Here is a 12,214-nt window from a genome sequence, read left to right as displayed (position 1 = left end):
GAGGTTTATTATGCATTAGTGAGGCTTCCTTGTTCCTTTCGCAGGTAGAGCACGTTCTTGCATCGCAGGTTGTGATAAAGATGTTATCCGATCGTTATGAGCCTGCCCTTTGCGCATGTCTATACTATGTATTGGATTACACAAAACGTTATCTGTTCGATGTATGCCTTGCTTTCCGGGCATGTCATTGCATATATAGCACTGCAGTAAATTTGGAATAAACAGTCGAAACTTTGCGCTCCCCTTAACCCTTCCCTTGTTGTTTCTTTGCGCTAAATAACCACAAACGTGGCTTCTGAATGAACATGAATCGACCAGCCCAACAACTTGTGCTTCTGCGCTACTCTCTTCCTGATCTAGTCTCCTCTCCTTCATGTGTGAATATAAAGCGGGTAGAGCGCTGCGCGCGTTCAGTCCAGCGCTAGCTTCGGTTGACTCCTCTGAAATGCAGGCTCGACATGCCGAAATTCTCTCCTGCGCAATGCCGCGATGAGCTCTCTCCTCTCCTACGCTGCCCCACTCTCGCGCGCCTGTCGACCGCGTTCCCCGCTCGCCCTGTGAAAATTAACGGCCAGGCTAGAGGGAAGACACGACGCGCCTAGTGTTCCTCTTCGCGTTCCGCGACGTGAGGTCGGTAGCATGCCCAACGAACGCCAACGGAAAGCCACCGTGCAAGTGCTCCGGCTTCGCATCGCCTCATGGTCCCCTTTAGCGGGAGATGGTGTAATTTTTTTGCTTTTTTTTTTTTCGCGCGCGCATACGACGCGACGCGTTCTCCGATCTTTCTTGATTCCAACGCGTCTGACTGTCTGATTTCCTCGCTCTTGCCGACGAGCAGGCGGGCTGCAGCCGTCCGAAGGTCGAATGGCATTTTATCTCGTTTCCTCCCGTTCACAGCGGCCGCTTAAACGCTTAAAAAGAATTGCGTTTTCTTCCTTTTTTTTCTTTTGCGTCGTGTTTTCTCCGCACGGGATTTTTTCCGTGCGTTGAGGCAGACCGCCTTGGCCAGGTCGTTATCTAAAAGTGTATATTGAGTGCACATGTCGTACCAATCGGTCACATTGAGGCCTTGCCGGCTTTTCATTTTAGTTTAATTTCGATTTGGTGTCACGAAACGAGTAACCACAGTATCAATGCGACATAAGCAAAGTAAGGACGCATAAATGCAAATAAAGATCCGTCAGCGCTTAGACCCTATAGGCGATACACCGCGCCAGAATGTGCCGCACAGCGAGAAGTAGCCGACCGAAACTATTATTTGCCAGCAGCAGCCGTCAACACCGCCAAGTTACGCGGAAAGGAAACCACACAACAATGATGCGAGGTGACGTAATGCAGGGGGGTACCTCGAACGGTGCTGCCCTCTCCTCCGGAATGAAACGAGTTGAGAGGGAATGCGTCTGGTAAATGTAGCGATCGCTATATCGCCGGTGCTACTTTACCTTTTCGAAAAATTCTTTCGGCTATATTTCCTGTGAAGAGTCCGACTCATTCCAGGGTTTTTTTTTACGCCAAGCCCGAGGGGTGGCTCATGACCCCATTAAATTGGAATACAACTCGAGTTTAACAGGAATGAGGAATAAATAATTATTTGCGCTCAAATACAACCTCCGGCTCCGAAGAATGTTCACCGGCATGTCCAGTCCTGCTGCCAACTCCAGGAACCACGCTCGCGGATGTGCTCACGGTGACTGGAGCGCCGACCAGTGGTTCGGCAGTCGGTTCCTTCTCGGCATTACTTCTTGGAGGCATCTCTTCAAAACACGCTGACCGCACGGCGTCACCTCTCAGCACTTCTCCCTATTCTGACTCACTGACTGCACTGCATCATAGCACAACACATCTTCTCTGGCCGACCGAACTACCCTCTCGTCCCGTCTCGGTGCGCCCGGGTCCGAGAATCTTCAACGTGTCTCATTAGCTGAAAGTACCACGCAGGCTTGGGAACGCATGAGAATGTTCCCGGATGTGTCGGCGGCAGCCGCGCTGATGCCTAGATCTCTCCAGATCTTGCGCGGGAGCTATGCTGTCTCGGCGGCCACCTTCTCCGGAGGGGGCGCGCTTTGGAGAGGCGAACGTTGTTGCCATCTTGCGGCGCGGGCTCTCTTGGCGCCGTGATTTGACGGGGCTTTCGAAGGCGGTTTAAGCGCTCGTTTGTGATAGCGTATATATAGGCACCACATCTTGAGCCGCCATGTAGCGCCAATGGGACACTTGCGTTCTTCGTAATGGAGCAGTAACCATTCACAGTGTATCTATATTGTGAAGTAGCGCAGTTTGGACGTAGACAAAGGGGACAAGAAGGACACGACACTCGCTACTGCCTTCTTGTCCCCTTTGTCCCCTCCAAAGTGCGCTAGTTCACAATATATGTATAATGATCAGTCACCAACTAGCCCAGCTCTTAACCTTATTGAACCATTCACAGAGTAAATTTACTGTGCCCTTATAGATAGCCCTGAAGCACACCGATCTGTTAATACACACCCACCTAATATTCAACGCCCTTTTTAATTAGCGAATTCGAATTATCAGCTGGCACTCTGTCGTATGGATCAAACCTGGGTTACATACTGTGCACCAGTCCGTAAAGGCGCCTAATCATACACAAACCACGAGTGGCGCGCACACACATTTCAGCGGCAAACATTCAGCAACACCGGCAACGAACAGCGGCGACGCGCCGCTACTGGGTTCTTGCCGACGGCGTCGCTGGGCTTCTCTCAGGAGCATGGCTATACGATAGGCGACCGCTGGCGATCGCAAAATGCAAGCAGCTATGCAGCTTTCGTTGTGGTTACTTTACACACAAAAAAAAATAGGTGTCCGCTATCCGCGGTGTATAGGCTACACGGAGTGATGCGCTTACAACGAGCGAGACGGCTCGCAGTCACTGCCCCTGCTGCTCGCAGTGCATCGACGGCTTCACCGTGGCTCGGTCGCCCTCGTATCGGTGCTCGCCTTCGCGCCAGGCGTTTGACAGCGGTGGTCGAATGGCGCGAAAGAGAATTTAAACTCAGCTGTTATTTTCTGTGACACATATTCTTTGTTTCGCCAGCGTATTTTGCTTGAGGCCGACGATGTAGCCAAGCATTGTCCTTCCAAGTTGTCGACACTCCGAGAAGCAGCTTACTTTTGCTACCACTGAAAGTATTCTTCGTAGTGATTCGTAATCGGCACGTTGACACGGTAGAGCCAGTTCGATGTGTTCGCGGACGGACGCTGGCGCGAGTTGAACTGCCTCTGTACAGCGCGGTCAAGCCGTTCAAATAACTCTACAAGTTCACACAAACACTAATCGGCTGTTGTAACAGCTCGGTGCACTGGAGTGTCACACGCTAAACAAACGCGCTTACGCACACACACGCACGCTTGTGGCTACAAAAGTGCTATGGAGAGTGCCCACGTGACGGGAAACTCCGAGGTGAGTATACGGCCACGCCGTTTACATGCTCCGACTCTTATCAACGGGAGCACAATGACGACATATGCCGTCTTCACTCCGCTATGACGGAGTAAGTAAGAATTTTCGGGGCTGATAAACGGATAGAACTAGCATTTCGGCTAATTTTTCTTACATTGAATTAAGAGAGTGACTAAATCGAAAAAAATCTATTTACAAAATTTCTAGGCGCTTTTAGAAGTAAGTGCTGCGGTTGGAAACACTTCCGAGGATGAGATTTTGATTGGTCCGTTAAACCGTTAAAGTGCGTTGTTGGTTCCATTAAGCAGTTCAGTATTAACAAGCACCGGTATTGAACAACAAACGTATTGTCGAAATGCTGGTTCCCTTTTGTTGTGCCGAGTAATTGCGTCTTTGCTCTCTGAGCATTCGCAAAGTGCATTCGCAAAGTGCAAAGTCAGCCCAGTAGAGGCTTGACTGCGGTAACCCTGCTGCCAGAACAAGGCGACAGCACAAGCAGCGTATTGCCATAATGACGGTAGTGCCATGAGCAAAGAACGAGGGAGCTGGGCATGTAAGAAATGCTTTATTTGAGAGTTCCTCGCCTATCACATCGTGGACGGCGTCTACTACAGCCACGACCTGCGAGACGGCCAATACCTCAAGTCATTACACAACGACCTCCCAATTCGAGTTGGCGTCAGCGTGGACGGCTGCAGAAGTACGTAGTCATCCGTCAGCGGCGCTCTGCCGTTGCCTATTCTTTCATCCTTCGGGTTTCTCACACTAATACCGAGAAGGAAAGCTGGCGCCACCCTATATGCGAACTTGAGCTTCATAAGGGTAGCTGTGCCGTCACGGAAATGACAGTATATGTGTCTGCGAGGCTCTGTTGGCTGGAGTTGGCGAAGCTCGGTTTAGAACGTGGATAAGGCTGCAACATATAAAACTGTAAAAGAAAACCTTTATTAACGGATCTCATTCACCCGTGTAACTTCTTAGAAGAAAAGTTCAAGCGCCTGCAGCGCAATGGCGAAGAAACAGACGACGAACTGTCGCAGGGTGAACGCTGAGCTCGTCGCCTGTCGCTACTTTTAAGTATATAAAACTTTTTTTTTCCGTAGGATTCTATGAAGAAATAGCCCATTACAGGCTGTTTATCTAGAAAATTAGCCACTGTAAGGCACTGCAAGCGACAGGCGTGTTCGTGGTGTCGTCATGAACGATGCCAATCCGAATACGGCACATCCCAGGTGCCACAGAAGCTTCGCAGTGCCACTTTTAATTCTGGGTAAATGTAAAGATTATCCTTACACTGTAGCTCTGTAAAACATTATTCTCGGCGTTGAGATCTCTTGAGCGTCTTAAACAAGGATTGTGCACAACAAGTAGATATACAGCGACACTTCTCTGCGGAACAAGTTTGGCCTAGTTTGCCTCCAATGATGGCGCATACGGTGATCATTGGGATATAATTAAGGTTTATTATTAAAATCACCACACGTTTACACAGAAAATTGTTTTAAAAAAGATCGCCAAGAAAGAGCTTTCCTCAAGGCTGGACCAGCCTCTTCGCAGTGTCAGTATTTTCGCGCTCTTAGGCGTCTGCCTCGATGAAAAATGTGTTGCTAGACTCCTAAAAAAATTCGGGTATATATAGCTGAATACATTTACGTGATCTCTTGCTGGGGTACTTATTACTGCAGGCACTCTCGCACAGCACTGAGGTTCATATAGTCTGCATGCGTATGTGTACGTAAAAAATTGAGTTGATTCGAATAGCACTAATAATAATGTTAGAATTTAACGTCCGAAACCGCCATAGGATTATGAGGGACGCCGTAGCGGAGGACTTGGGAAATTTCTACCTCTCGGGTTTCTTAACGTGCACCTAAATCTAAGTACACGGGCCTCAAGCATTTTCGCCTGCATCGAAAATGCGGCCGCCGCGGCCGGGATTCGATCCCGCGACCTTAGGGTCAGCCGTCGAGCGCCATAACCACTAGACCACCGTGGGGTATTTCAATGGCACGTAAATGTATGAAAACACTACAGTTTCTATAAAGGTGCTATGAGAGTAATACACTTCACAGAAAAACTTTGCGCCGAGGCGGTCATATTTTCTCACTGCTAAAGTTAGCTTGTAAAAAATAATTAAGGAAATTAACAAAAGCGGGTGATGACTGATGGGCGGTCGACAAATAGGTTCGACTAGTCTAATCTTTCATTTGTTTGTCGTTCCACCGAGTGCATTATCTGGGCAAACAAAGTGCTTTGTGCAACGGAGAATTTTTTTCTGCAGGATAACTAATTTTAAGAGTTTATCTGCTTTTTAGCGCGTGCGATATGCGTACGGAATGCGGTTTAGAATATCGGTGATTTAGTGCATTTCAGCTGCACCGCGAGGGAAGTCGCGTCATCACCTGGCTTACGTGACGGTAAAATTGAACAGTGTAAAAGAATTACAGTGGCGATCAAGCTGAACCCCTACGTAGTTTGTTTTAATCCGGATGGCGTTTTTTTCTTAAATGCGAATGCTCTACAAAAACTGCGAACATCTCTGACGATTCTGCTGCGATGGCACGAATACAGCTTGGACGTTTTGTGACAAAGAAAGCCTCGTGGCGGTTCATTCGCGCAACATCCCAGAGTGAGTCACGCGGGAGCCGTGGGTTTTACACATGGCACATGCAAGAGGGACTGCGAAAGCCAGCAGCGCTGACAACCAAGTTTGGTCCTTGCGAGCGCCGGTGCTTTGTGTCCAGAGCTGTTCTGGATATTCGTGCAATAAAGAAACACAATGGTTCTTCTCGTCAAAATTCTTTTTCACTTTGGCTAAACGCACTGCATGCTGGACTTAGTGGCTACATGAAATTGCGTTGAAGCACACTCCCTGCTCTCCGCCACCAGGTTCTTGCTGCCACTGAGGCATTGCGAGCTTTTATTGTGCTAGTAAATGCAGACCAATTTTTATGCTATCCAGCGCAGAGTAAAATTTTGAGATTGCAGAAGATGGAAATTGATTAGGTAATGTGGCGGTAGTGGGTGTCTCAGCCGTGCGGTAATTTTGATTCGTATTGCACAAATATTTGCCCCTCTAAACAGTTACTTTCCGCTCCCATATTTACTTCACTTCTTCCACTTATTTCTGCTACACGAACTTTCACGACTCGAAGGAACGCTCTGCGACGTTATAGCAGCAGTGACCACCACCGGGATGTGTCACCAAAGGCTCCGTCAGAGCATGGGCTGCTGCATGGCGGCTCACTAATAATGGCAATTAATGGGTTCATTCGAAGCCAAGCCACCGGAGTAGCGAATGCACCCAAAAGTTCAGGGGTTCTCGGTATTTTCTAGCTTATATCCTATGGTCACTTCACTGATGCCGGAACCTCTCGCACAATAAGAAAGCGAATAGGAGCTGAGCCGAGATCATGAGAGACAGTCATGTGCCGTCGCCTCATTCACCACTGAACGAGCGCACGGGCGCTTTCGACCGGGGAAAAGAGAAAACAAGCCTTTCTCTCGTCCGTACTTTTCAGGAACGCTCTATATCGTTCTCGAGACGTTTCTTCGACGTGATAAAAGAAGTCCAGGCGGTCTCATCTATGTTTACCGCCGCGCGATGTGATGGCACAAACAGCTACTGCTGCCGTCTTAATAATTCCCAGGGAGGCTCTTAGAATACGCGAGTTCTTCCTTATTCCGAGACTAGCCTGCGGTTCCCGAAGGCGCTACCGCAGGGGGGTTACTGCATTGACACAATCAAATCTCCATTTGTACAACATACTTGCACTTGATACAGCTTGTTCCACTCTTTAATGGTTCTAACAAAAAGGGTTTTGCGAATAGGTCCGTCCTAGTACGCAGTTGCCTTATTTCAAACACATGGCCACTTCTTTAAGAACGGTAATGAGGTTTTTTTAAGTATTTTGCTTTGTGGATTCCTTCGTTCTTCAATCATTAAGGCCTCAAACAGGGGTATTCCCTATTGCAAAAACTAGCGTCGTTCCAGTACCCCCAGCGTGATATCAGTACGTTTTTTTGGCACTGGGTCGCACTGGGAACACTGGTATACGCTCGGATTCACTGGGACTCCAGTGAACGCACAGGGAAAGAGCTGGGTCGCACCTGGTACGGCACTGGCTTTGCCGCTGTGACGCTGGCGCTCACTGGGAAGCGCTGGAGAAGCTCGAATTCTCACTGGCGTGTGCTGGCACATACTGGAGCCTGTACTGTTTCTGCCAGTGCCGCGCGCTGCTTTCAGTATTGTGCGCGGCGGAATGCTTTGGTATCATTCAATATCGAATGTTTGATTCGATGGTACCACCAGATGCTATCCTACGGTCCCAAACATGTGTCACAAATTATAGCGGCAGAGAAAGACGATGAGATGCGCACTGCTTTTCATGATATACGTGATAAGTGAAATCACGTTCACTTTTAATGTTTCCCTGTCGGATGTGGAGAAAAATATGTTAATAACCAAGAGCAGCCAACGCTGATCATTTTGCTCTCTAGCACGCTTTTTTTTTATTCATGCAGTGCCAATAACGTCGTTAATGTTTGCGGAGCACGTAGCAGCAATGAATACACATTTCGTGCATGCCGCGCATATACATCAGTTTTGCATCCGTGATGTGTTGCGGTAATGACTTCATATTGTAACGTTTATAAGTCCGAGGCGTCGGTCTGAACACACAGAGCAAATCGTTACATCGCCGTGCAGTTGGCGAGAAGTAAATGAGCTCTGGCTTCGCGACCCTCTCAACGGAGGCCAGAAAAACAGCCGTCGTTCGATATCGCCACACCGGAAACGCATCTCCGGCCATTCTTGCACTTCCTCTTACTTCAACTATACGTTAGGTAACAGTAAAAAGGATCCGAGGCCAAAATGCAGAAACTTCACCCATCGCAACTCATCTGCGCCGAGATCGGTTCTACCCAGTGCGACTCCCAGCGAGTGTTAGGTCTTGCGTACCGGCCGAGTCCATCTACATGCCACCAGCGCTTCTTGGTTTAAGTATACGCAATTCCGACGCGTAAGAATGACTGTAGAGTACAGTGTGGACATCGGTTAACTGAAAATAACCATTTTGTCTTGTGTACGGTGTCCGCACAAGGTGCGATGACCTCGATGCGACGCGCTTTCAGCAACGAACGCAGGCTCACCGAAAGCAGCCGGCCGCACTCGCCGGTACTTCTCTGACTCATACGTCAGAACACATACGTGTCAACTGGTACGCGTTAGTGAACTAACACACCGGCATCTTTTTTCAACAAATTGCATTTGTTTTTGCTGAGCGGTTTTATAGTTGTAGTGGTCGATAGAACTGCAAATCAGAATACAGGCACGCCCGCTCCGCAGTAATAATGTCGCTCGCGCGAGAAAACTACTCCGTATGAATTCATGTAGGCGCGTGTTTATCGAACGAGTCATCGTAAAGCTTCTGTACATGTTGATCATTAGCAAGGGCGAGAAACGGCTATTAAAAATCGGCAGGAGCAGCCGTCAAACTGTACCCTGCTCCTCGGTCCATTTGATATTTTTCGGAGGTTAAGACGGGAATTCTTAAAGAAACTTAGACTCTTCCCATTTTGGGCATTTCATTCGTTGCCACCAACCCTTTGTGTGTCTAATAAAGAGCAAGCTTGATTTGAAAGGAAGATCGCGTCTTCCGTGAATACGCGACATCAAAATATGAAAGGAAACGCTGTCTTACTGTATTGACTAGCCCTTTTACGAAAGTACGTACATGTTTAAGCGTGGCGCAGTGGTAGAGTACTCGCTTGGAAATTGAAAGGTGCCGAGTTCGAATCCTCGTGGTAAAAATTTTTTTTTTTTTTCAAATAGCTCATTTTCTTCTTTTTTTATTGCACTAATCCTTTCTATATGACTTTCTTTACTAATATATTTATGTGGGGCACGTGGGCATCACCGTTTTAACGCTGTAGAGCCGTTTTGCGCTTGAGTACCTAGCGCCTCCCAGTAAAACATCGCTCCAGCGGCCCAGTATCCAGCGCGACGCTGGGCCCATAATCAGTCATGGCACTGGACGCTGGTACCCAGTGGCGCTGTGTTTTGCAATAGGGCGAGTGGAATTACAATAGATAAAATATTGTTAAGGTGAAAAAAAACGCAGACGTGAAGGTACATGAGCAGGAGATGATCGCAGCGTCAGGAAGGCCGTTCCAGTCTACACAAGGGAAAAGTGAAGACGAAAGTGTGACAGTGCGCACTTTGTGGCAATGCGCTGTGCAGTGTGACACTCGTGCTGTCGGTGAGGTGCGAGTGCGAAGGGACTGTAAGAAATTATGTGGAATAAGTTGGAAATGCGACGTCTATACGAAAAAGATAGTAAATGGGAGGCCGCTTTTCATCGTCATACGCTGATGTATGAATAATCATCATCATCATCAGCCTGTCTACGCGCACTGCAGGGCAAAGGCCTCTCCCATGTTCCGCCAATCAACCCGGTGCTGTGCTTTCTGCAGCCACGTTATACTACAAACTTCTTAATCTCATCTACCCACCTAATTTTCTGTCTCCGCCTCACGCCTTTACATCTCTTGGAATCAAGTCAGTTACCCTTAATGACCACCGGTTATCCTGCCGACGTGCTACGTGCCCGGCCCATATCCATTTTTCTTCTTGATTTCAACTATGATATCCTTAACCCCCGTCTGTTCCCTGACCCACTCTGCTCTTCTGTCTTAAGGTTACACCTATCATTTTCCTTTCCATTTCCATCGCTCGCTGCGTCGTCCTCAATTTAAGTTGAACCCTCTTTGTAAGTCTCCAGGTTTCTGCTCCGTAGGTAAGTACCGGTAAGATGCAGCTGCTATATATTCCTCATGAGAGTACTGGTAGACTACCATTCATGATTTGATAATGCTTGCCAAATGAGCCCCATCCCACCCTTATTTTCTAGTTATTTCACTCTCATGGTTCGGCTCCGCGGTTAGTACTGTCCTAAGTAGCGTACTCCTTTACAACTTCCAGTGCATGCCACCTATCGCAAAGCGCTGTTCTCTGCCAAGATTGTTCCACATTACTTTAGTTTTATGCATATTAATTTTCAGACCTGCTCTTCTACTTTGAGCTGTAATTCGACTCCCGCGTTATTCATCAATGCTATGTCATCCGCGAATAGTAGGTTACTGAGATACTCTCCATCAACTCTTATCCCTAATTCTTCCCAATCTAGGGCCCTGAAAACCTCCTGTAAACACACGGTGAATAGCATTGGAGAGATCGTGTCTCCCTTCCGTACCCCCTTCTTTATTGGGATTCTGTCGCTTTCTTTATGGAGGAATATAGTGGCTGTGGATACGCTGTAGATTTCTTCCATTATGTTATATAGGCTTCGTCGATGCCCTGATTCCGCAGTGCCTTCATTACTGCTGATGTCTCCACCGAATCAAATGCCTTCTCGTAATCTATGAAGGTTATGTATAGGGGTTGGTTGTATTCCGCGCATTTCTCTATCCCCTGATTGATAGTATGAATATGGTCTAGTTGAGACCTGTACGAAATCCTGCCTGGTCCCTTGGTTGATTGAACTCATATCGTATTAATTCTGTTAGCCATTACTTTTGTAAATAGCTGTAGACAACGGACAGTAAGCGGATGGGCCTGTACTTTTTCAGGTTCTTGACGCCCCCTTTCTTATGGATCAAGATGATGTTGGCATTCTTCCAAGATTCTTGTATCCTCCCCGTCGAAAGACACTTCGTATACAGGGTGGCCAGTTTTTCTAACAAATATCTCCACCGTCTTTCAACAGGTCTGATGTTACCTGATCCTCACCAGCGGCTTTGCCTCTTTGCATTCCCTTTAGGGCTTTCTTTACTTCTCCTGTCAGTACTGCTGGGATGTCAGATTCCTCTGGGATACTACTGCTTCTTACGTTATCATCCTGACTGTCTCGGCTGCTGTACAGATCTCTGTAGAACTCTTCCGCTACCTCAACTATTCTATCCATATTGGTTGTGACCTTCCCTTCCTTGTCCCTTAATGCATACATCTGACTTTTGTCTATGCACATTTTGTCTTCGTAGCTTTGAGGCTTCTTCTGTTCTTTAGAGCATGCTCAATTCTCTCCATATTATACTTTCTTATGTCGGCTACTTTACGCCTATTGATTAACTTCGAAAGCTCCGCCAGCTCTATTTTGTCTGTTGTATTTGAGGCTTTCATGGCTTGACGTTTCTCTATGAGGTTTTTCGTCTCTTGGCATAGCTTACCAGTGTCCCGTCTAACGACTGTACCCCCGACTTCCACTGCACACTCCTTAATGATACTAGTCAGATTATAATTCATTGCGTCAACGCTAAGGTCGGTTTGCTCGGTTAAAGCCGCGTACCTATTCTGAAGTGAAACTCTGAATTCCTGTACTTTCCCTCGCGGAGCTGGTTCATTAATCGGCTTCTTGCGTATCAGTTTCTGCCGTTCCTTCCTGACGTCTATTTGAATTCTAGATCTTACCATTCTATGGTCACTGCATCGGATCTTGTTAACTACTTCCACATCCTGTACAATGCCCGGGTGGTCGCACATTATGAAGTCTATTTCATTTTTAGTTTCGCCATTAGGACTCCTCCACGTCCACTTACGAGTAGTCCGTTTTCTGTAGAAGGTATTCAAGATCCGTTAATTATTGCGTTCTGCGAACTCTACTAGTAACTCCCCTCTGGCATTTCTAGAGCCGATGCCATATTCCCCAACTGCATGATCTCCCCTGCTTCTTGCCTACCTTTGCATTAAAGTCGCCCATCAGTACAGTATACTGTGTCTTTACCTTACTCATT

General features: G+C 47.5%; 1 pseudogene; it reads left to right on the top strand.

Annotated features, from left to right (window-relative positions):
* Nucleotides 1-12,214, top strand: part of LOC119379459 (transforming growth factor-beta-induced protein ig-h3-like) — a 183,299-nt pseudogene that overhangs the window by 83,078 nt on the left and 88,007 nt on the right.

The sequence above is a fragment of the Rhipicephalus sanguineus genome, chromosome 1 (genome assembly GCF_013339695.2).
Source record: "Rhipicephalus sanguineus isolate Rsan-2018 chromosome 1, BIME_Rsan_1.4, whole genome shotgun sequence".
Lineage (NCBI taxonomy): Eukaryota > Metazoa > Arthropoda > Arachnida > Ixodida > Ixodidae > Rhipicephalus > Rhipicephalus sanguineus.
The sequence above is the reverse complement of the archived record's forward strand: the minus strand, read 5'-3'. Positions and strand labels throughout refer to the sequence as shown.